This window comes from Macrobrachium rosenbergii, chromosome 17 (genome assembly GCF_040412425.1).
Source record: "Macrobrachium rosenbergii isolate ZJJX-2024 chromosome 17, ASM4041242v1, whole genome shotgun sequence".
Lineage (NCBI taxonomy): Eukaryota > Metazoa > Arthropoda > Malacostraca > Decapoda > Palaemonidae > Macrobrachium > Macrobrachium rosenbergii.
Genome location: NC_089757.1, coordinates 2,937,078 through 2,964,274, shown reverse-complemented (window position 1 = coordinate 2,964,274; position 27,197 = coordinate 2,937,078). Strand labels below are relative to the sequence as shown.

Here is a 27,197-nt window from a genome sequence, read left to right as displayed (position 1 = left end):
GCATGTAAAAAAAAAAGAAGATTAGAGATGAAATAATAAGTGATAAAATATTCTCATGTGTACTGTTATGATATTTGTGATAATTGTACTTAGAGTCAACTAAACTTGTAATAAAACCAGTACAGTAAATCAAGCAAGGTAAAAAAAAAAGAAGGTAATACGTATGTACGCATGCATACACTCATTTGATGGTATTGTGAACTTCCTGGAGTTTAGTTTTGTATTTTTATGATTATGGTACATTAAAAATAAAAATTCCATTAATACATTTCTTTTAGCAAGTAAAAAATTATTTTCCTAATTCTTTTGGTAGTAGGCTCAATCAGCTGATTCTGAGAATGTAAACATTACAGGTGGTGGGATGATCGGTTTTTTAATTCATATTACGATAATATATCAGTATAATGATAAAGTATAGATGGATTCTGTAAGTAAAATAAGAGTTTCATTACCATTACCTTTATCTTAAATACAGCGGTAATAGCCTATTTTACTCTTTCAGATGGATACTGTGAGTGTAACACCTGGGCTAGCCGAGGTCTATAGTTCACACATAGCCTACATGGATTCTGTAAGTATAATAAGAGTTTCATTACCATTACCTTTATCTTAAATACAGCTGTAACAGCCTATTTTACTCTTGCAAATGGATACTATGTGTGTAACACCTGGGCTAACCAAGGTCTATAGTTCACACATAGCCTCCACATTTTTATCTTGTGTATGGTAATACAATATGGTAACAACTGATCAGGAAGTTGGTGTATAAAAATACATTAATGGTCATAAAACCATGATAGACTCTGGGTAAACGCAAGTGGGCTACCTGCCTACTGAACTGTGTCATTTACTTGGGAGAGAAAAAGAAGGGGTTGCATTTTTTTCAAAGTGTATTTATGCAGAATATTTTCGTACAGATATAGGGAAAAGGGTAGATAATTGCCTTTTGCATAAAGGTTTCAGTTTAAAGTGTGATGGTTGTTGTTTATAAGCATACTGAGTGTTTACAGTTATGTGGTATTGACAAGTTTAGGTGAGGATGGGTAAAGAGTTGCCCTTGAACAGCCCTGAGATTTTTTTACTCACTTTATTCGGATTTTGCCATTATCCGACGGACCCCTGGCTCTATAATCCGGATAATTGAAGAATTACTTACACATCTCATTTTGTCCCCCAAATCATCTCGGATGCCTTACGCCTGATGGGGGTCCAGTAACTATTTTTCCTCAGCCCTTGGGCAGTGCCATAGCTTGTTTATACTATGACCTTCCATGGTCATGTTTCAGCTCCCTTACCTTTATCTTGTCCAGCCTTGCAGCGTAAACTCAGGAGCTGAAAGCAAAAGTGAGGCTTAATCCAAAAGGAACGTTAGGGTTGTCTTGAATGAAATTGAAGCTTGTGGGTTAACTAGCTTTTTTTGGGGACAAACGAGGATTCTAGAACTTAACTGAAGCAACATGAGTCACTGAATTAAATGGAGAGTCCTGGGTGACTGGGTAAATTAAGGAAAAGTCAAGCAAAGTTGGCAAAACTTTCACCGACACTGAACTTTTCGCTGATACATTTCATTGCTACGAAAGATGTCACAGTGGAAATGTCTGTCACAGTCGTCTTAGTTTTTTGTAATTTACGTCAAGTCCATATGATTGATAGTTTAAACTTTAAAGCCATGAGTTACCTTTACATGATTATGATTTCAAGTTACTAAACATTAACTGGGATTTTGGAGATGCCACACATAGAAGTCTGCAAACAGTGTTTTCTTCAAAGGATTATAATCAGTGCTTTAAAGACAACAGTTACTTTCGCATGGTTATTTTCGCAAGATTTCAAAGGTACTTTTTCAATAAAAGTTGCAAATTTCATCGTCAGCTTTTCTCTCAGTTATTATATTAGACCCTGAAATTTATATGATTGTATGCATCTTATTGTATGATGTTATATTTAAACAACATACCGAAAATCACGCTAAAACTGAATGTAGACCACGTGAGCAACTTTACCTCTAAAACATCACAAATAGAGGGAGAAGGTGCAGTCAAATATTTTTTTAGCAAGAAACAAAAAACCATAAGAGGAAGGGTTCACTAAAGCCAAACCAGAATTATTTTCAGAACCATTTCCTTCTCACTGAATGTAGGGATTTTATTATCAAATAAATCTTGTCTTCATTAACATCACGACACTATAAGTGTATGGTATTGTATACACAGACACGTCTCTTTGTAAAGAAGAGAAAGAGATTGAAAGTTCTAGGTTAAACAAAAGGTATTGTAGGAAAGTGTGGACATTTAGAGCAGTTAACGGCCAGCTGGAGACATTGACTACCAAACTCTTTTGTGTTTTGTACTGTTTTCAGCACTGTGTGACCATCACTGAAATTTCAAAATTAGTTCCATTCAGATCAAGTAATCAACAACCAACATGGTCTCCTTGCCGCAGACTTTCGTTTGGTCCCTTCCCTCCCTGTTCACAGTAAAATAGCTGGATTTGTTATTTATTAGAGTTTACATTGTTTTTCTTTTTCAAATGTCAGACTTCGAATGCTTCCAGTGGTTTCTGTTACAAGATGTAAAGTTACTGGTTCTGGTGGCTTCTTAGGCCTCATTGTTTTCCATTGCCCCACAAATCAGAATCCCAAAGTCCGTTTACTGTTGCTAATCATTACGAGAAATTGGTTGCTTGTGAAATATCCATGCAGAACGGATAGCCAGAGGAGCTGTGTGTCAACGCGTTTGACTTTCGTTGGTCACCCGTCCAGGCACTGACTGACTGAATTCTTTGGTGCCAACCTCGCTGACTGAGAGACAGCGGTGTAGCGAAGTAACTTTACTGATCGGGAGACAGTCGCTCTATAGAACGTGTCACTTCGCGTTTTGCTGAAGGTTCATGTGAAATACTTCTCATCAATTAGTGTTTTAATTTCACCAAATTCCTCCGTTCATATTCTCTTTCCTCCATCGTACTTTCCACCTCTTTACAATTTTAACTTTCCAGCGCTGAATGACCTCAAAGGTCCCAGTGCCTAAATTTTATATTCAATTAATTCAGTTTCACCAATTTATTTTCATCTTCCTTCATATGTAAAATGAAAACTTGTTCTTAATTTTTCTTTACATTTCCGTCGCTCGTAGCCTTATGATGCTCAAGTTTCTTTTTTTTTTTATTTTATCTCCTGTGATAGAATATTCTTTTATCTCCCCCCGCCTGTCTTTCTTCCCTTGTGCAGTAGTGTTCGCCAACTCCATCAGTCCTGCCTTTCATGTTCTTTCCCATCATCCATTTTACTCTCCCCATTTTTAGCACTCGGTTACACTGCTCCTTTCTTTTTTCGTTCTTTGAAGTGAAGAACACTGCTCCGCTCCCTCTGGCCTGTTGTTGCTTCCAACTTGATTTCCAACCCTCTCTCTCTCTCTCTCTCTCTCTCTCTCTCTCTCTCTCTCTCTCTCTCTCTCTCTCTCTCTCTCTGTTACGCTGTCGCATTATCTTTGTGACGTTTTCTTTCCATTCATTTTTCCTCCATTTTGCAGACTGCCTGTGGTGTACCTATTGCCTAATTCCTTAGCTTTCTCTTTCTCTCACTCTCTCTCCCTTTCCCCTCATTTTCTGTGTTGTCGTTCGTTTCCATGTCTCAATTTTTTTTTTTTTTAGACTGCTAGCTTTCATCTCTTGTCCCCCCTCCCCCACTTCCTTTGCATGCACTTTTTTTTTTTTTTTTTTTTTTTTTGCCTCCTAACTGATCGTCTTCCCCGTCGTTCTATATCTTTATCGCGGTTCTCCATATCACGCTCTCTTTCCCCTTTTTATTTTTCCTCCCGTTCACACCCTCCCGCGACCCCTTTTGGACATCTTGCTTTGATCTAAACGTAGCCATGACGGCATTACAGAACGTCGCCTACCTCATATTCGGAAGAGCTTCTACTCGTTCTTCTTCCGCTAAGTGGCCGTTGGAGTTCCAGGGTCGACTGCCCTCCGGTGTTAAGTCTTAGAGCCAGCTCTGGAACCTATAGATCTAGACCATTAGCCGTTGGTCACACTTGAGAGGGGAGACGGTCTCCCAACTCTGTTCAGAATTTTTTGGACCTTAGGCCTATCGATGAGATAAAGACGTATTAAATCAGGGCCGAACAGTGCAGATAGCGGAAGGTAATGGCCCTCTGTGGTATAGCTCAGTACTGTTAGGTGTAGCCTTCCGTGCAATATAATGCTTCCTAGGGCATGGCATATAAAGTATATATATATATATATATATATATATATATATATATATATATATATATATATATATATATATGTGTGTGTGTGTGTGTGTGTGTGTGTATTATTATCTCTCTCTCTCTCTCTCTCTCTCTCTCTCTCTCTCTCTCTCTCTCTCTCTCTCTCTGCGACAGTTGAGGATGGGCTTGAACGTTTAATCAGGCTTAGCCTTTCAGAAAATTGTGATGTCAGAGGAATTCTCATTCATGCCAGTGACAAGACAGGCCTGTTAAGAGCTGATAGGTTATGAGGATTAGGACTGTAGCCAAAAAGGGTTTCTGGAATGTGGAGGAAGAAAGGAGGAAAAGGTAACCCCAAATGCTAAAGTAAGCGTCAACTATTGAAAGGTGATAAATAGTGAGATTCCTCGGATTTTCGAAGTCCGTGATAGTGTACGTGCTTCACTGCCTCATAATTTATGTCTTTTTTTTTTTTTTACTTTTCTGTATAGAAAAGTAATAGAGATGTTGCGTAACGCTAGGGAAGGATGGAAAGGGCGGGCGTTCCGTTGTAATTATATCGTTCTCTGTGATCATTTCATTGGTAAATTTGCTGTTGCGTCCATATCTGAATTATGTACTCATTCAGATCTTGGTGATTAGATGGTTTCGTACCCATATCAACTAATGAATGCAAACAGAAGCACAAGATGTGTTTAATACATACATACATACATATATATATATATATATATATATATATATATATATATTTATATATATATAAATATACATATATGTATATATACAGTATATATATAATATATATATAATATATATAAATATATATATATATATATATATATATATATATATATATATATATATATATATATATATATATATATAATATATAAAGGTGAAGTGAAGGGACAGGCATCTTTTACATAAAACAGTTTATTGGCCGACGTTTCACGACTAACTTTCCAGTCGCATTTTCAAGGCGAAACTATTTTAGACACTATAAGAGTTTAACTTTACATTTAAGAACATTCATATAAATTATATTGAAAGCACTAAAACAAAGAAAAGCAGTAAAAAGTATAAGACAAAAGACAAACAAGAAAACAGATTCAAGATCAAATTTCACACAAGATCCTACCCGAGCAGTGGAAGTGAAAGAAAGCATTTCAAAAAATAATGACAGAATGTCTGTAAAGCATCAAATTAGGCTACAATTGCGCAGATGACAACTGGGTATTTAGACAGTTCCAACTCTACATACCCAGCTGTCATCTAAGCAATTGTTTGTAGCCTAATTTGATACTTTACAGACATTCTGCCATTGTTTTTAAAATGTTTTCTTTCAGTCTCCTCACTTCCACTGGTCAGGTGGGTTCTTGTGTGTAGTTTTATGTCAAAACTGTTTTCTTGTTTATCTTTTGTCTTATACTTTTGATTGATTTTCATTGTTTTAGTGTTGTTACAAGCGCGGGCCGGGGATAATAATAATATTGCAATCTTACCTGGCCTTGAGATTAAGTGGCTAGCTGCTTGTAATTATAAGAGGAAATAGGAAATGGGACGGTCGCCAATGAGACCCAGTGATAAAATTCTAAGGGTTTATTTACACATAGAACAGTTCAGAATTAAGTACAATTAACTTGCAAAGGGACTCACAATTCATTAATGATAAATTAAAGGGAAAACATGATTAATTATAGCTAAATGACGAGGTAAAATTAGATCCGGCTACAAAGGGCTTCAGGGAATGGTATCGCAAAGTAAGGACGGGTAGTTATTGTGTCGCAACGGGCTTGAATGTAGCGAATTGGCGGACTGGTAACAGGGATGCGAAGGCAGTTTCGATTGCACACGTGAAGTAGCGTCTCCTGAAATGCAGAGAGAGCTTCGTTGATTACTAAAATTAACATGCAGGCCTATCAAAGTTAATGAACAACAACTAAGCCTCGAGGAGGCAATTAATTCAATAACTAATTCACTTAAATTCACTTATTAAATTCAGCAGTGGTAACTCATTAAGCAAAGGAACATTTAATCACTGATTACCCAATCATAAAAGGATTCACAAGGAAGGAAAACTTGAAATTGAATATGAGAGAATTATAGAAAATAGACTGGGCAAAAATCCTCCCCTCCCAATTCAGGCATACCTGTTTGACTTAAGATCTACTCCCGTAGTTCTATAGCAAGGCTGAATCCTAGTTAGCACTTATGATTTCCCTTCAGTGCAGCCATAGTACGTTAGCGTATTAGAATGAGTAAAGGGGGTGGGTCCCAGGGCAGTTCGCTCCCTCCTGCAGGGAGATGTGGGCTTTGTAGCTCTCCGCCAACTTCTGATGCCCGGCTTCCTTTCCTTCCCAGGGCATTCTCTGACCCATCTTGGGTCACGTGACTGGCTGGTGGTCAGTTCAATCTCGTCTTCACTGTATGAGAGTTGGTTAAAGGCTTAGGGAGTGGCGAAACAATGAGATGACTGCAGCAGTAGGGAAGAGAGGTGCCCGGGGCATTTCCTGCTGACTTTGGCTGGAAACATACCCTCTGACCCCGTCAGTCAAGTTGGGTGGTTTATTTTATAAAAAGATATTTATTTAAATGGCAGAAGGCCCAAATCCATAACAGTGTTTTCAATATAATTTATATGAATGTTTTTGAATGTAAAGTTAAAATATTATAGTATCTAAAATTGCTTCAGCCTTGAAAATGCGACTGGAAAGTTAGTTGCGAAACGTCGGCCAATGAACTGTTTTCTGTACAAGGTGCCTCCTGTCCCTTCGCTTCAACATTGTGTGCTAAAGAGCAACGGCTCTTACTTATATATATATATATATATATATATATATATATATATATATATATATATATATATATATATATATATATATATATATATATATATATATATATATATATATATATATAATATATGTGTATGTATGTATACACACACACATATATATGGGTACAGTGGTACTTAGGTTCTGGCTTCTTTTATGACTTGTGCGGTTCAGTTGGCAGCACCCTTGCCTTTCAGTTGATAGACTGGGATCGATCCTAATGTGAGTTAGAAATTTATTTTGTACCACGTGTGATTGTGTGTTGATTACTTTATCATATTGACTCAGTACATTTTTATATATAAATATATATATATATATATATATATATATATATATATATATATATATATATATATATATAAATAGACAAAATCCATTAAGGAAAGAGAAACTGGAGTGCTGCGAGGTCTTTAGATTGTCTGTCGTCCTTTACTTAGCAGACTCTGCTAAGTAAAGGACGACAGATAGTCGAAAGGCCCCGCACCACTCCATTGCTTCTCTTTCCTTCGTGGATTTTGTCTTTATTTATACATTCATCACGTTACATTTTTTCGTGATTCAGTTATACACATACATAAAAGTTACTCATTTTTCTTATAAATTGCCTTTGGAGAGATCATATTGTTCATATTGATAGATTTGCCTCTAAAACTTAAGTGCATTGTTGTGATAACGGATATTTCTTTCACCCTTATAAGTTGTGAAACGTTATTCGCCCGAGATTGGAGTGTTGCTCTCGTATTTGGGGTGATTCTTTTCCTGTCTACTTCCTCGACAGGATTGAGGGTAACATTTTGTTTCGTCTGTGATTCCCCTTCCACCTCCTCTTCCTCTCATGTGGCAGGTGCTCTCTCTCTCTCTCTCTGAAATAATAACAGAGAGAGAGAGAGTACCTACAGCGTGAGAGGGAGAGCGCCAATATATATATATTATATATGTATATATTCATACTGTATATGTGTGTGTTTGTAATATATATATATATATATATATATATATATATATATATATATATATAAATACATACACACATATATATATATATATATATATATATATATATATATATATATATATATATATATATATATATATATATATATATATATACATATACACATTAACACATACATGTTGAGGACATGTTTATGGATTCATGTAAGCGAATGAATCACATCTCGACGTATGTAAAATAACTCTGCTGGCGACAAAGAGCTAAAAAAAAAGTCAGCCACAGAAAGAAGGACAAAGACGGAACGTGCTGGCGCGCGAGTGCTCGCGTATGTGGCCCTTAATTCCTGGGAAAGGACAAATGACTTTCCGAGAGCTGGCACTCAGCATTCTTGACCAGCGACAGGAAGTCTGCCAGAGTGGACGAAGGAGATGTCTTGTGCACTGCTATACTTTTCATTTGGAGATTCGCCCCCCGACAACATTTCGTCATGTAGGGGAAGAGGCTCCTTCGTCCTCCTCTGATCAGCAGGAGGGGTACTTTTCTTTTTTCCTTTTCTCTCTCTCTCTCTCTCTCTCTCTCTCTCTCTCTCTCTCTCTCTCTCTCTCTCTCTCTCTCGGGGGGGAAGAGTGCCAGTGCCCCTTCTTAATTTTGTACTTTTCGTCCTTCCTTTTCATTCTTTCAGTTCGTCTTTATTTCTTCTTCCTCTTCTGCTTGTGCAAGGAAGAAGACTTCTTCAGTTCTCATCCTCCTCCTCCTCCTCCTTCTCCTCCTCCTCCTTCTCCTCCTCCTCCTCCTCCTCCTCCTCCTCCTCCTCCTCCTCCTCCTCCTCCTCCTCCTCCTCCGTGTTTATCACCGCTGCTGCATTTAATGTAATTGTAACTGAGGCTCTTTACCCTCTGCTATTGTTTAGGGTTCTCTATTTTACTGTGGTATAAGTTTTTGCTTCACTTTGCTTGTGCCCTTTTATTCCTTATCTTTCACTGAAATCATTCTCACTCAGAGTGGCCCTTACACACAAACAGAACACACACTTCAACACACACACACACGGGTGTGGTCGTTTGTGTAATTATGTATTTATGTGAGATTACGGTTTGCTAGAGTGTAGCGAGAGAGAAAGATCGGCTCAACCTCGTTTTTTCTCGCGAAATATAATAGCAATACTAGGGATCGCATGAACTCACTAAGCAGGTAAGAAGAGAAAGGAAGAGTAGAAGAGATAAAAATGGCTCAGCTTTTTGTTTTTCCTCACCAAATAATACTCCGCTGTGGATGAGCTCGCCAAAAAGCAAGCAGCGCCTGTTGTACTACAGAATTCTACTCTTACAACGATTTTAGTTCGAGTGAAAAGTTGTAGCTCTAATATAGTAATTCCACCTGATCCACGTTAATTGGGAAAGGGATTTACCTGTAATGTATCTTTCTTTCCCGTGGCTTAGAGAGGAAAAAATATCTGATCTGGACATTAAAAAAAGTATTTTACGAAGTTTTACATTGCTATTTTTAGTTTTCTGTAAAAGAAGAGTATTGAGATGTTTATTTGTCTGTCCGGCCGCACTTTTTCTGTCCGCCTTCAGATCTTAAAAACCACTAAGGCTAGAGGGCTGCAAATTGGTCTGTTGATCATCCACCCTCCAGTCATCAAACATACCAAATTGCAGCCCTCTAGGCTCAGTAATTTTTTTTTTATTCAAGGTTAAATTTAGTCATGATCGTGAGTCTGGCCCCGCTGTAGGTGCCAACAACACAGGCCACCACCGGACTATGGGTGAAAGTTTCATGGGCCACGGCTGAGAGTTTCTCACAGCATTATGCGCTGTACAGAAAACTCGATTGTACCGAAGAAACTTCGGCGCATTTTCTATTGTTTTTTAAAGTTAAGGCAGGTATCCTTGGGACGATCTAAAAAACTGCTAATTATTCGAAAATTAAAATAAATGTTTTTACTAAGTTTTGGTTGTAATATATTTATAAAAACAAAAGCGCAGGTCTCCTTCCATTATGTTTGCAGAATAAAATATCTTATAGGTGTTTTGGAAAAATGTTTCTTAAAAAATTTTTGTGTTTATTCACTTATGGTTTTAAACTATATAAATATTTCTCCCCCCCGCCTCCCCCGGGCTGAGAGTAAAAAGCTAATTGGACAAACAAAAATCTTACAGACAAGAAAATTTTTCTCAAATACGTCAGTGGGGCCTCTTTTACTAAGCCTTTAGTTTAGTTTTTCGGGTTTGGGATAAACATCCCATTAGCGTTTACATACAAAAATATATGTGCAGTATGTTGCTTGAAACTGGAACCAGCGTTTACCTGCAAGGTAACCTTAAACCGTAATGATTTTTTCACATGAATCATACACGCGAGAAACTGCTAAGTTTATAAAATAATTGGTAGTGGCTTTTATCTTTGTAAGTTTTATTTTTTTATTGAAAAGAATAGCAATTTCGTTACGTCCAGGAAATGAATTGGCGGGAGGTGTCACCTCCTCTTGTGCATAGCCGATCAGTACTTCGTTTTGTCATGAAGCCGGATTGAAGAACTAATACTTTTTGTGGGGACAAAAATGAGAGAGCGAGTGTTCTCCAGACTTTGATCTCCGCTCCTTACTTAATTCTAGTCTGGTGTTTGATGTTCCACATTTGCTCGACAGCGCAGCAGGGCCTACTACGGGTTGTCGAAGCTCATGAAGCATTGTCAAACGCTGGAAGTATTGTTGCATGTTTGTTTTCTCTTCGTTTTTATCAGCCACTTATTTCAGTTTAGAATATTGCTCTCAGTGAAATAAACGTTACTGTAAACATTATATAGCAGTTGTGACATTTAACTCCAGCTCACAGCAAAAGAAGTCTCTCCCGCCTTTTACGTTAATTTATTTATTTGCAAATGGTTATTTTGGTTCGTGGACGCTAGCTTTGCATTATGTCATCTTTTTTAGGTCTCTTTATTGTAAATATCCGTACATTTTGAGTAATAATAGTAATAAAAATTCTGTATTTTTTTACTACTATCATCGTGATTCCTTAGCAGTGGCCCCTTCCGGGGATACCCTATAAAACAAAACTCATTTAGGATCATAAACATTAACTTTGTAGATTCAAAACTTTCTTGCAGCTGACTTGTTTGAAGCTGTAAGGGATAATCTACATATTATAGGGGCTCGATTCAAAGACGCCGGCATACATTATGGACTAAAATAAGTTTTGGAAGTAGCAGCTCGTAACCACAATATATAGTCGGGTCGGTCCGTTTGTATAAGTAACGATCAAAGTTTATCGAAGTCTGGATGTTTGTCTTTCTTTCAACATATATTTTCTTTGAGTTTCAAGTTCAGTTCTTCATACTGTTTAAGCAAACGCGAATTGATATGGCAAACCAGTGTCCGTTTGCAACCCAGCTTAAGTTGAGTATATCTTAGTTTTACCAGACCACTGAGCTGATTAACAGCTCTCCTAGGGCTGGCCTGAAGGATTAGACTTGTTTTACGTGGCTGAGAACCAGTTGGTTACTGAGCAACGGGACCTACAGCTTATTGTGGAATCCGAACCACATTATAGCGAGAAATGAGTTTCTGTCACCAGAAATAAATTCCCCTAATTCTTCATTAACCGGCCGGAGATTCGAACTCGGGCCTAGCGAGTGCTAGCCCACAACGCCACCGACTCACCCAACGAGGAACGTCCCACCTTAAGGAAAAGGTGAAAAACCTACGCGCACTTTCAGTAACAGATACCGAGATGGCCTTGCCTGCCTAAAACAAGTTCGGTCTAGCAAGGAAAAGACGTTAATAGTTTTCTGCTTCTATTCAGGAAAAATACCGCTCTTTATTGGAGCCAATCTGCTTAAACAGAGGAAACGCAGAATGAGGCAGAAAAATCCATCTGGGAATAAAATAATGTGAGGACTGATAAAACTGGTTGATCTTAAAGTTCACCATTTCCCATTTTGTTTTTCCACTCTTAAATTTTCACATTTGATTTCAACTTCTTCCTCTTCATATTACGAATATTATTTCTGGTTCGTGCATGTAGTCAGTGATGTGCTGATTAAATAAGTGTTGCTTTTCTGTCCCCTTAATCCACTATCGCATTGAACAGCCTGAAATCAAATTACACATTAATCAAAAGACCTTAACGTACTGTTGAAAGTACCAGATGTGGAGAACATATCACTACTTGTATGTATCACCAGGTCCTTTTATTAATGTCTTAACAGTTCAGTTTCCATTCAGAAAGCAATTCATAATCGCGCGCGCAGCAAGCGTGAAACTTAATCGTGTTTGCGTTGTTGATTTGTGACTGCATTTAACGCCTTGGCAGAATCACATTCGTCGTTCATCATCAGCTTACCTTGGGCCGTCGAAATGAGCGGGCATAGCAAAGTGGTCTCGTTTCACATTTCTTCGTTCACGTGTATCACGAGAGGAGGCGCTCTTTTACCTGCCGGTCAAGTGTGTGCGTGTGTTTCATGTTGCTACAGTAGTTCCTCGTTGGAGGAGTCGGTCGAGTTCTCGGTAAGCACTCGGCTAAGGCCTGAGTTCGAGTCTCCGGCAGGCCAATGAAGAATTAGAGGAATTTATTTCTGGTAACAGAAATTCATTTCTCGGTATAATGTGGTTCGGATTCCACAATAAGCTGTAGGTCCTGCTGTTAGGTAACCAATTGGTTCTTAGCCACGTAAAATAAGTCTAATCCTTCGGGCCAGCCCTAGGAGAGCTGTTAATCAGCTCAGTGGTCTGGTTAAACTAAGGTATACTTACTTGATTCATGCTGCAGTTGCTACTAACAGATTAATATACTGGTTTTTACTTAAATCGTAACAATATTTTTGATGGCCTCCTTTGATAGCCGGACCTCTAGCTGCAGCTTGTACGTCTATCCCTACACTTTACACCAAATGCTCAATATGGGATATATTGTAATAATAATATTTTCTCTCGTGTTTTCTTGTCAAGTAACCGTTTACTTTGAATTCTTAGTTTTCAAAATTTTCGGAAAATTGTGTATCTATTCGTAATCCTTTTTCACATAGTAAATGAGATGACAGTAATGTAGTATGTTTATGATTTTGTAGAGTGCAATAATACTACAGTATTTTGTTAAATAATATATGGTGGTTCCAAGGAGTAGCTGAATAACACTTACGGATATAAACCTAAGAGGATAAAAAATATATATACTTTGTGACCTAATATTAATATTTACCGAGAACGAAGTAACTGAAGGGCCTGTGTGTGCAGTGCTTGAATGACATAAGCAAATTTGCATAATATAAAGTCTTCCTTCTCGCAGCTGTTCTGTGTTCTGTGTGGACTTAGAATTTCCAGGTCTCCGTGCGTTTTCCTTCCCCCTTGTTTTTCGCTGTGCCCCTCTCTTTCTTTTTCCCATTCCAATTCTCGGCAGATTCACCCTTAGTGGCCCCCCCCCCACCCCCTCCCCAGCCCAGCTGAAGATCGTAAAAGTCAGATGCCCGGATGACAAGTGGTCCTTCCGCCCTCTACTAATTGTTGTTCCACGCTGTGACCTCACCAATTATATTGCGTGTGACGTCACTCAGCATTTCTCGACGGTGGATGTCGGGAGTCTCTCTCTCTCTCTCTCTCTCTCTCTCTCTCTCTCTCTCTCTCGTGATTTATGTATCTCTCCTGACGCGGCAACTTCTATCAGTTCGTTATGTTTTATTGATCATCTGCTCACCTCTTCTTTCGGACAGTCATCTCAAATGTCGCAGAGGTTAATTTGTTCTGGGTATGAGACTTTGTTTTGCGAATGCTGATCCTATCGAGTTATTTTACATAGATTTCAATTCAACCAGAAAAAATAGCTCGCATATAGTAATAAAGTACAGCTCTTCCCGGCGGATTGAAAAGAACGAAATGGCAGCGAAAACAGCTGAAGATGCCTGATGCACTGAAGATACTCAGTGAGCAGAGAAAATTGTTGTACTTCGAGGTTTGATTTGATATTTCAGCTACTCCTGAAAATAGGTATTTTAGCTACTCCTGAAAATATTGTTTACACATCGATTTCTTATCATTCAATGTCACTAACGATATCATTGTAAATGAAGGGTTGAGGCCTGATCGTTTTCCAATCACTGACAAAAAGGAAATGGGTTTCAGATGACAATTTCAAGATACTCGTGCTGGACACTCCTAAAGACATCCATGGCTTGGTTTGCCTACTAGTAACAAACTTAGGTAAAAATAAACATATGCAAAGTAGAGCTCTCTCTCATACTGTTAGCTTTTCCACTCCCATCAGACTCCTAGAATGGTCACGGGAGCTTATGCCAACAACTCCCTGATGCTCACCCAAGCAAGTATTTATGTGAGCTGAAGTGTAGCTGTGATTCATGAGAATTGCCGACTTTCTTCAAAAATCCACTCTCAGAATCTTGAGCCCGAGAAGCATGACCATTAGTAGTTTTATCCATTAAGGCTCTTCGGTACTTGGCCCTTTTTTGTTTTACGAAGTTAAATTTTTCTATACAAGATTTAACATGCTACATATTTTAGAGAGCCATTTTAAACTTGAAAGTCAATAGAACAAGCTCACAGTATACCCGTTGAAGATGAGAGACGATACAGGTCAAGTCATTATATACAATGCCACCATTTTTCGTCTTTTAATTGCTTGTGGGGGACGGGATGTGTGAGGGTAGGATAGTGTTGGTTGTTGAGAGGAAAATTCATTGGATATGGTAAAAAGAGCAATACATAGTACACAGTTAATGCTGGAATGATCCGAAAACCAGTACACAGTTAATGCTGGAATGATCCGGGTTTTCGATTTTTGCTTTTCATTGTAGACTGGGGATTTGTATGACTAAAGAAGTTACACGTTTTGCAAAAGGATTTAGGGGAACGTGAAAGAATGTTTTTTACTTTCGAGCAGGCGCACACAAAAAGGTAAGTGGACTATTTTTTTCAACTACGAAAGGTCAGTGAAGCGATTGTGAATTATGTGCTCTATTTCACACGAAGGTAAAATATTTCTTATCAATATTTAATCCTTTCACAAGTCAAGGACTCTTATTTCCTTTGTCTTTTTTAAATTTTCTTCGGGCCTGGTCACATTTTGGCTATCTCATAAGCACTCAGTTAAAGAAAAAGTAGGGGTCTGATTATAAAGTCTTTGTAAGTTTCAGTTAATTTTGAACGTATTAAGTGCAAAGTCCAATTATCGACATATATGAAATTGCTTGACATTTGGTAGAATGACCTTTAGACTTTAGTTGTTGGGCATAATGTCATTTAGGCTTTTATCTCTTAGGTGGAATTGCCTTTTTGACTTTAGGCAGAATTGGGTGAAGGCTTTTGTCTTTTAGGTGAAATTACCAACGGCCTTTCACAGCGAAATACACCGACAAATTCTCTTTTAGAAAATGAATACTGAAAAACCATATTCTACTTGTCACAAAGAACCTCATTTACCAGGAAAAATTCAGACAGAGAAACGCCCTCTCTCGATTTTGACCTCGTTCGTGCGTTCGTTTGTGGGCATAGTTAGCCTTCAGCATTCCACACAGTCACTGCTATGGCTACGAACCGACGTAAATGGTGTGGTGCATCGCAGCGCCCATACATTCCAGGAGGTTTGAACGATGCGTTCCCCAATACCAGGAATCGTTGCAGGTGTGGTTTTAGGCCTACCCAGATTGCTCCAGTGTCCGCAATAGCCGCTGGCTATGTAGGTCAAAGCCTAAAGGTTTTGCATCTGCAGTGCACTGGTCTTTATGCTCACGCATACTTGACATGAGAGAGAGAGAGAGAGAGAGAGAGAGAGAGGACCTGTTTTCACTTTTGAAAATTGGAGATATTTACTTTCTGGTATGTCTATATAAAAACTGTTTCCCATCATCTACTTCAACAGATATCTTTTCAGTGCGTTTTCAGTATTTTTGATAACTGGCATTGAAATAAAGAAACACGTCATTTACTAGATATTTCGTATTCGCTATTGCAAAGGGAGCTGCTTGTTTATAGACAAATAAGGTGCCACTGCCGACAAAAAGTACGAGAAACGTGCGCTTATAGATCATCTGATTATAATTCCAAGCCACGCCGACGAGTTTTCTGACATTTTCCTTAAGGATTCGCTTTCATTTGTTTGCTGCAAGGTGAATTAGGAACAGATTCCCAGTGGATTTATATAACTTTATGAAGTGGAAGCTTCCTCCGACGACGCTCAGCCTTCCCGAACGAGGGAAGGTTGGCTGATGGTTTAGAACGTTATAGATTAGCTGGCTTATGTCAGCACCGGCCCTTGTGTAAAAGCTTAAGGCCTGGTGTAGACCTCTGGACTGTTTCTGCCAACGGAGACAGCTTCCGGACAAGGATCCGAATTTATGCCAACGGAGACAGCTTCCGGACAAGGATCCGAATACCGGCCCCTATTGAATTATAATTTTCCATAAAATGACATTGATAGCCATCAATATTTTCAGGTATCTTATACCAACAAACAAAGGGAGCGACAAACAAACAAAATCGGTTGAATGAAAAAAAATGTGGCTTCGTGTGGAGGCAATGAGGCGGATAAGCATTTATCGTCCAAATGCTTCAAGAGCTTCACAATTCAAACAACAAAGCGGTAACTGTGGGTAAAACGATAAAATCTGCCGTTGATATTTTTTTACACACTATCCTTGTTTTATTTATCGTCTCGTCGTGTTTTATTTGTGTGCTTCGGTTTATAGTGAATTGCTGTTGAGCTTTTATTCAGCTTATGAGTCTTCTTCTTCTTCTTCTTTTAACGTGCTTTTTTCCCATTTTTGTATGGGGTAAGCACGATGCCTTCTTTTGAAGGACTTTTTGATGGGTATAATTTGCACACTATTCGTAAATTCTGTTTATATGTTTATATTGTGCGTAAATTGATATGTATATGTGAATATTGCTTGTGAAATTTCATGTCGTATGTTGAATGAGTATGCTATGCATGTAAATAGCATGGTGATCCCGGCCTGTTTTTATAACATGTAATATGCTATGTAAATTTTTATGCTGTGTCCACATAGATAAAGTATAGCATATCTTGTTTGTGGATTAGATGATGTCATAATGTACAATACGGAAACGTGTGCTCGCGTTATAGTGTAGGTAAATTACTTTGTATTATAGTATACTGTATATATTGGCTTTTCTGTTCAAAAGTATGTGAACTGCTGTGGATGATTTATAATGTATGCTTTAACTAATTTGAATGTTAGTAAACTGTTTATGTAGCCTTTATTGGCATTAATGGATGTATGAAATATTTTTTTTTCATGTCGAAAGAAAGTTACTCGTTTTATTCTCTCCCGTGGTGTATCCTGGTCCTTCCTAGGATGCTTAACCCCCCCCCCCCGCCCCCAAACCTTTCAAAAACACCCACCCCGTTCTCCAACCTCCTCAGCGACTAACCCCGTCTCCCAAATGTTATTCACTATTATAGGAAAAAATTGGTCGGAGAACCGCACTGCATTTTCAAAAGTTTTAATTAATACCGCGGGAAAGAGCGTTTTCCATTTTTCTAATTTCAAGCATGTGGCGGACTTAAATACATACAAATTAAGGGAAGTAGGATTCCGTCTTTTTTTTTTTTTATTTTATTCTATTTTTTGGTCCAACCGGTGCAGAGATGCTGAATTTTTGGTAAATTTATTCTTTTACGATTTTTCATCTGGTGGATATTATTACTCGTGCCTTTGTTGTTAACCATATTTATTGATGACAATTGTCATCGTATTGTTATCATCACTTTATTTACTCATATTATTTTGCCTCTCAGACATGAATGTCAAGGTGTCCACGTTGCGGACTTGAAACGAAACATTTTAATATTTTGTTCTCTTCCCGGGGAAAGTTTTCAGTGATACTAAATATACAATATTCCTCTGGCTTTAGGCGACAAGGTCTGGCGCATATGACGGACAGCCTTGGACCAAGGTTGATTAAAGCCTTAGCAATTTGTGGTGGAAGATAAATTCATTTCTTGTTTGAAGCTGCTTCGGATTTTATTGTTTGCAGTTATGAAATTTTATAATGAATATCATGCCATGAAGTGCATGGGGTCTTTTTAAGGAATCTTAAAGTTGTCAGTAATAATAATAATAATAATAATAATAATAATAATAATAATAATAATAATAATAATAATAATTAGCATTCAGTAGAGCGCATACCTCCACCATGCTCGCAGGATATCAGTGGGCAGTGAGACAAGTATGTATATATATATATATATATATATATATATATATATATATATATATATATATATATATATATATATATATATATATATATATATATATTATATATATATATATATATATATATATATTTTGTCTTGTATAATATATATTATACATATATATGTGTATATATTTACACATACATATACTGTATATACACATAAATACACATACACATCAACTCATACACACAAACTCGCTCAAGAGCTCACGCACGAGATGAAGGAAGTCAAAGGAAATAAAAAAAGGAATTGGAAGGGAGACTTGTATTTCCCAATTCATCATGATTTAGAAGGATGAGCCACATCGTGCGATTACTCATCCACCCCCGGCACAACAGTTGCTCTCTCACGATCAATCTTTCAGAATCATCCGGTTCCTAAGCATCTTCGAAGGCGCAAGAAACTTTTTCCTTATATATATCAAAGGGATCTGTTTATCCCCCCTGTCCGGCTGTCGTTTCACTTTTTGTGATGCTTTCCTTAAATACATTAAAGGAAACTTTAGATGCCGGCTTTCTTGGGTGTGTTTTTTTTTTTCTCTCGATTTTCTTCCGCTTTTACCTTCTTTCCGGCGAGCGCGTTTTTTTTTTTTTTTTTTTTACTTTATTTCGGTATAAGATGGTTGTCCCGAAATTTGTTGGAAATGTTGCCCATATACCAAGGACAATTTCGTGTGGTTTGGTGGTCGTCCGACTCTGCAGTCTCCAGTGAATGGAACCAGTCCATTGTTGACGGTGGTCTACATTTCCGACCAACCCTCGAAGAAAAATCTTCGTAGTATCAAAGCTGTAGTTAACAATCATGTATGTGAGAAGCACGAATGAAGTACAAATGAGAGAGAGAGAGAGAGAGAGAGAGAGAGAGAGAGAGAGAGAGAATGGAGAGGGGACTTGTTATTCTGATATGACTTCACCTGGACGTAATTCCCTCCCTGCCTCAATTGATGGTAAGCCCCTCGTAAAAAAAAAAAATGGAAAAAAGAATTATATATAAATTTCCTCCGAAAACAATATATTTCCTCCTGTATCCAAGACATCTTGCTGGGTCTTCCTCCTCCCTTCCTCCCCTTGAGGAAAAGTTTCGACCTGACAGCTACTTGACCGTTTCGAATCAAAGCAAGTAAAGCATGAAATGGATATAAATGCCCGGCCAAACAGCCATATCGAGCTATTACTCGCTCCACGGAATTTCTCGTTGGATGGAGTTAATCATCCGGGGAATATGTAGATAATGGATATTCATTTCGGGGGCTTAGCGTAGCACCGCCAGGCATTTATTCTTTCATTATTTGGTCATTTGTAATTTGAAGTTACAGCAATAACAGTGATCACTGTTGCTACAACTACAATAGTAATAATTGCTGGAATTTCATACGGTACTTGTTTGTTCATAACAATATTGCCCTGGAGGAAAAATGTAATTTTATCGTATGGTCGTATGTCTTTTAAAAAAAATAATGAAGATGATAATGCTACTTACGACACCGATAAAAGTCATGTAATTTATTTTATCATGATTTTGGCCATTTGTAGTTTGGTACAACACAGTAATAGTGATAATAAACGACTGGTACTCTGCATCACGAGCATTTGGCTGTGCAACTGGTACCTTATAATCTCAGCTTTTATTTCTCTTTTTGTTGAAGAGTGTATCATCATTTATTCAGTCTTTCGCTTTTTTTGTTTTTATTTTTACGTGTTTCGTCTGGTGAGTTTTTCGAGTTGGAGACTTAAGATTTCATCACCAGTTTGCAACTTCACCGATTAGCGTGTTGAGAATTCTAAGGATTGTAAGTTAGTGAAGCTCTGTAAATTTATATATATATATATATATATATATATATATATATATATATATATATATATATATATATATATATATATATATATATATATATATATATATATATATATATATATATATATATATATATATATATATATATATATATATATATATATATATATATATATATATATATATATATATACAGAACACAGATCAGACGCGCAAGACGTTTATTCATACGTTGAAGCAGATAAAGGGTAGGAATGCGATGATACGCATTTTGTTTTAATCCTACGTTTCGTGACAACATCGCCACATCTTCAGGGATTTTCTACAAAATAAAATATAATATGTTAACATAAAATAAGAGCTGATTATAAGATCCAATAGTTGAAAAAAGCTAAAACAATTTTAATGGTAAAATTACAACTCACAGACTTAAATTACATGCACACTTGATTAAAACTGAGAATATAGGTACAAAAAAAAAAAAAATTTATAAAAACGAAACGAACATTTAAATATCTCGGCAAATTATATATAAATAAAAAGAACGCCAACACATACAATAAAAATCAAAAATTATACACTCATAAAACTACAGCTGAAGACAGCTACACACAACCAACCTTTCAGCATCAAAGATAAAAACACACTAAAAGTAAACAACGTCAAGCGGTACAAAGACTGACAGAAAATTTAGGCCAAAAACAACGGGACAGCAGAGCTTTTGGATGATTCCACTTCCTAGATATTAAATTTGGGAATGCAGTTAAGGAATGTTGTCACGATCAAGCTCTAATACCTTCTCAATCTTACTGAAAATGTTTAAGATGAATTCCCTGGCCCCCAAAACATAGGATTACATGCCTTGTTTACATTTATAGCACTATTAGTTAGGAAGATGTTTAATTTTTTGGTATTGAATATTGGCGATGGCGGCCATCTTGGATTAGGGCCAATTTAGGGAAATAGCAGTGAGCAGATCAGGGTAGATTTTTTATTATGGCTATTAAACCTAATTTACTGTCAAAATCAGTTGAGAAACAAAATAAAGCAGTTTTTTTCCAGCCTCAGCTCTTTAATTACTGGACTAGCAAGGTACTGTAAGCTGTAATTGTGGTGTAAAATAGCGTAAAGAATAGTGTTCTGATGCGAGAGTAGAGAATTTAAACGTAAGGTGTATTTATAAAGTCTAAACAAATTACTCAAGTGCTTTGCCGCGTGATGACATCATGAAAGGCGACTTCCTTGAATTTTTTCCATGTCCTTTCTGATTTACGATTAACGTTTCATATTTGAGCCTTGGAACTTACTTTAACCTTTCATTATGTGGTTTCCTTTACTCAGTGTCAATTTGTGCGCTAGTCTGTCGTTGCTCTTGAAATCTGAGGAAATGATTGAGAATTTCCATGAAATTGAGGGGCGAAGGGATATGGACTCAGGGGCCGGTCATTGGTAGATCTTTTGATTTTTTCTAGCCTGGATTTTTAATTTTCCATGAGACATAGCATTCTGTAGACTGATTAGGGGTCTTTTTGGTAGCTCTTGATTACTTTCTAGATGCGAGTGAACTTATTTGCACATTTTCTTCTTGTTTTATACATTTAGAATGACTTCTTTTTATAAAAAACTACTTTCCATTTTTTTTTAGTTTTTTACTTATTCAGCTTTAACTTTGTATTCTGCCATTATGGTAATATATCAAAATTTCATCTCTTTGTAAAGTATAAAGAATTCCATCCTGCACGGCCTCTTGAGTATGTGAAGCTGAGTTTTATAGATTACATGTTGATGGCCTCTTGAGTATGTGAAGCTGAGTTTTATAGATTACATGTTATATTTGGATGGTAGGTGCCCTAGGTTTCAAGTTTCTCTGGATAAATCTTAATAATAAATCAACATATTTTGGGTGCTAATTTGAAACGTTTTGAGTGTCCTCCATAATGCTAAGAAATTTAGCATGTTGTTTCACTTCCCAGAATTCCTTTAAGTACTTTCCTTCGTCCGATTCCTTTCTTTAAAGAAATAAATTCGATCTTTAAACCTAGGAAGAAATATTTGAGGCTTTCCTTCGCAGAGATCCTCTTTAAGCGATTTTAGGTAACAGTAATCAAATCATTGTCTGAATATCTGTCATTTATGTACATTTATGCAGAAAACCCATGTATATATACTGTTATCATTACTGCTAATGTAACAAGACTACCTGTAACGAGGGACATTTACATGCACGAGTATACACAGTTTGATTACCTGATACCTGAGATTGGTAGAAGCTAGTGACGCAAAAACAATGACCGTAGTCTGTTGGTACCTAAAAGCATTATTTAGGTGCTATCCTATTTGTTTATGTATATATATATATACAATGCAATTTCCACATCGTTGATGATATATATATGTACGTGATATCAGTTTATAACAAGAAATTCATTGATCAATCACAGAATTAGTTAATGTTGACCACAGTCACCCACTTACTGTTATTGTTTCTTATCAGATGAGTCTCCCGCACATCGTAACCATCCCGGGGAATTTTTGGGTTCCGGCAAAATTTACATTATGGCTTTCCAACCGAGAACATGTTCCAGGAGAACAGAATACGAATGGCTTACTTTTGTTCACGCAATCTTCTCTCGGTAATAGAACATGTAACATAAATTCCTGAGGAGTTTTAGCCTGGTTGGTCTTGTAGTATTCTTCAGCGTCTCTCTCTCTCTCTCTCTCTCTCTCTCTCAAGAAAACTCCGTTATGTTTCCTGTTGCCGTGTTTTTTCCTTGCCAGGGAACGGCGTGTTCTGGAGACCTTGCAAAACATATGGCTGAACATACAGTAAATTTCCTTCCCTTAGATGGGAGCGTGTAATGAAATTCTGTTGATTGGTGTGCGGGTTGAAGTCGGATTCCGTAATTGAAAGCCATCCTCCTTTCATTTTATTGCTCGAAATACTAGATTACTTCCGCCTTTTTTTTTTTTTATTATGAGACGCCGGAACGTTCGTTTGACTGTTTTTATCGGTTCTGGTCTCGTATTTATGAGTGCATTTCGTTGTTTCTGCCGCGTTCGATTTATTCTGACGCAAAGGTAGCGCTTGATTTTTTCTTGATAGTTCCTTTGATTTGTCTCGTGGTAGGGCTATCACTTATCGCTATTTCTGGTTAGAATTAATCCAAAGTTTTACGTTGTTTAGTACGACTTTTTTTCAGTCATTGTATGTGTGAGAAATCTGTTGACTTTCATTCTTGAGGAATTCATAGTAATTATTGGTTAATTATCTTAATCCCTTTTGGTTCAGTTCCATCCATTCCTTCGAATTTTGGGGGGATTTTATTATTTTTTTTTTATCTCTTCTGAATTGATTTGAACTGCTCAGAAAGATTCCTGTATTCTGTTGTAAAAGAGCGATCGAGGTTTGGAAGCCTCATGTGCTGGCTTATTTAGTGATATTTTACCTCGTGTAGAAGGTATACTTGTCATCTAAAATCACATAAGAATTCTTTATGTATGTATTTATTTATCTTACGAGTTTTAGGAACAATTTGGCCCTTTCACTAACCACATACAGTTGTTCAACAATATTTTGTTTCGGGAAGAATACATTTAAGTAAGTGTTTCCTACCAAGCAGTATCACACGAACAGAAGTTTGGTTGAAGCTCCCTCTGCCACACTTTGCACCAGTTGCTAACATTTGTAGGATACTGGTGCAGAATTTAAGCTCTTTTACTTGTGTTCAGTTTTGCCACCAGCATGTGCTAATTTGAACGCTTAGAAACAGGTTGTCAAAAAATTATATGAAGTTGAAATAATGAGAAAACAAGAAAACGTCTTTCACGGGGCATTAAGACAAAAAGAATGATTCTTTTTTTTAACAAAGGACAGTGAATGACGGGACTGGAATAGGCTATAAGAAAGGTAAAGTATTGTAAAACATGGCTTATTAATTGAATTCTCGAAAAAAAAGTAGGGAAAGGTAAAGGACAGGCTAGAAAGCTGGGGAAGATTATGTATATTATATATATTATAGATATATATATAAATATATATATTAACACACACACACACACACACACACACACATATATATATATATATATATATATATATATATATATATATGTTAATATATATATATATATTAATATACATATATATATATATATATATATATATATTTACTATATATATATATATATATATATATTTTTTAATATCTTATATATTATTAATACACACACACACACACGTGTAGTATTTACTGTGGTCTTACATTTTCAACTGATGTTTTGGGATAGTGAGGTTGCAAGCCCCATACCATTCTCCATCCGTGGATGCATTGTACTACAGTCGACTGACTACCGGATGTTTAAATCACTGCTTAGGTCAACAGTGGTAAATGATATCGGCGTTGAATTTCTCGTTGTACTTGAGGACCTGTCGATGAGCGTTCGGTGTTAGGACGTGAAGTAAGTCATGAAAAAGTGTTCTGATTCAGCATGTTGCCTATGAATATGGCCGTCAAGAATTTTTGGATCTTTTGGGGTTGGGGAAGGAGCCTCAATTAAGGGGCACGGCCTCGTGTTATTTGGACACACACATACCATATATATATATATATATATATATATATATATATATATATATATATATATATATATATATATATATATATATATATATATATATATATATATATATATATATATATATATATATGTGTGTGTGTGTGTGTGTGTGTATGTGTGTATGTGTGTGTATGACTGATTCACGAAGATATAGAAAGTGATGAATGTATAAATAAAGGCAAATGCCATCAAGGAAAAAGTGAAACAACGGAGTGGTTGTTAGGCCTTTTGAACACACGGTCCTTTACTAGCAGACCGTGTGTCGGAAGGCTAACAACCACTCTGTTGTTTCACTTTTCTCTTCGTGGCATTTGCCTTATATATATATATATATATATATATATATATATATATATATATATATATATATATATATATATATATATATATATATATATATATATATATATATATATATATATATATATGATGATCGTGTATCATGATAGAAAAATCATATCAAAGTATAGTTCACAAGAATTAGCGTACATGTAGAGTAAACAAAAGTAAATAAAAAAATCATTGTTTTGGTGAGCGAGCGGACATGGAGGGATAAAGGTGCTTAATCTGATTACAGTAGGGCGGAGGTTGTGGCTCTTAAAGAGATAATAGAGCTGGCTGTCCTTTCGAAGGGAAATTAGTTTCCTCATTATTCTAGGAACTTTTGAATATCAGTATTTGGGAAGGAAATCTGGTTTCTTATTTTATCTATACATTCATGCATACATACATATAGTACGCAAATTACACCCACGTGCATATATTGGTATGTTTAGATAAGCTGAATTCAACATATTTATGTAAGTTTCATGCGTATGTTCGTAGCCTATTTGTTAAGCTTGATTTTTCTGTTAAAAATAATTTTTTTTTTTTTTTTTTTGCCATTACTCTAATTACTTCCAAAACATTTTGGATCAGATGACAGTCTTTGTCACATAGTTGTTATGGCAGACACCTTAAGTAAGGTCATGGTTTTACATGTTTCTCATAATATAAACTCATGTTTTCTCAGCATATACGCGCCGTAGTTAAAGATAGAATCTCAAAGGTAAAGGTTGAGGTCTTCAGTCCTTCGTTGCTTTAGTTGATGCAAAACTGAGTTTGTTAAAAATTACAACCTTTTGCGTCGTTTCACTTGTCTGTCATCAGCCTTTGTCGACGGCTATAAGCACTTGCTCTTTTCCTTACTTTTCCTTGATAAATGTTCTGTTTTGTTGCCTTCTTTTTTCATCCTTATCAGGCACATCTGATATTCTGCTGTTTTCAAGCTTTCCTAATGATTAACCTCTCCTTGTTTTCACTTTCGTGACATTATCAATCCTTAGCACGAAGTTTTGAATTACTATTGTTTCGTCTGTTAGCATAGGTTTGAGAATTTGCAGTTCTACCTTTATTTTTGTCTTTTACCAAAGTGAAATGCAACCACATTTCATAGAATAACTTTATTACATCGAGCTTGTTTTTAGCCACTTCGTTCAGATTGCTGACACGGCTTCTGAAAAGCTCTGTTTGGGTGTAGGTTCTTTCCGGTGGGACTTAGCCGGTGACCATAGGCATCATGGCACCAGTTCACAGAAATGAATGCTTTTAATCAATCGATATTTTCTGCAGGTAGTCTTTGGTCACTCAGATGAGCTGAGAAATAGTTCCTCCTCCGCTAAGGTAATCTCAGAGATCAACAATTCTCAGAGTGTAGGGTCTGGTGGGTGACTCCTGCTACCGAAGTGTTTGTGATGCCCATATCTATTGTTTGAAGCTGCGGGGTTTTGCTTCCTTAGGGTAAGATTCAGCTCTCTCTCTCTCTCTCTCTCTCTCTCTCTCTCTCTCTCTCTCTCTCTCTCTCTCTCTCTCTCTGTTTTGCCATAAGTTTTAACTTGAGATGGGCATCTAGTTTCTGGTCCAACTACCATAACCATAAAATAGATATCGAAAACAAAGTATAGGCTTGAGTATATTCTGCAACCGTTCATCGTATGAAGCCCCTTTTCAATAGTTCACGGAGTAACTTGGGGTTCACTCTGACGTTGCATTAAAATTATACTGAATCAATATAATAACGTTTAGATTTTTAATAATTGCTTTACACTTGTAACTGATTGATTAAAATTGTAGTGCCGGTTAAAGGGAGTCGTTGATGTTTTAACTCAGGAAGGTCGAATTTGTGTTGAAGGTTTATGCTTACCTACGCCTATGTGAAAAGTTCTCCTTGTGCATATTGTAATGTCTTTAGGTCATTAACCAAAAGTAAGCTTTTGATGGGGAAACGATCATAAGTAAATATTCCCCTTTGCTCGATGTGTACAGTATACAACGCCTTCAAAATATCTGTTTAAATATTTTAGGTATGCACTTTAATGTATATTAATTGTCGAATTGTTTTTGTATACGCCCAGTGTTCATTTTAGTAAAAGCATTATGTTAATACGTGTAAAGACAAGAAGTTGTAACTATATAAAATATTTTTTTATTTTTTTTATTCATGAAGGGAACGTGTTGTTGACCGCAGGACGCATCGTTTTAAAAAATTCTAGAA

At 36.6% G+C, this 27,197-nt stretch overlaps 1 long non-coding RNA gene across 1 annotated transcript in view; it reads left to right on the top strand.

The window, feature by feature from the left end:
* Positions 1-496: 496 nt before the first annotated feature.
* LOC136847666 (uncharacterized) overlaps positions 497-27,197 on the top strand; it is a 319,834-nt gene continuing 293,133 nt past the window's right edge. Inside the window, exon 1 of the long non-coding RNA XR_010855791.1 lies at positions 497-571. This is a non-coding gene — a long non-coding RNA (uncharacterized lncRNA). The remainder of the gene's footprint in view (positions 572-27,197) is intronic.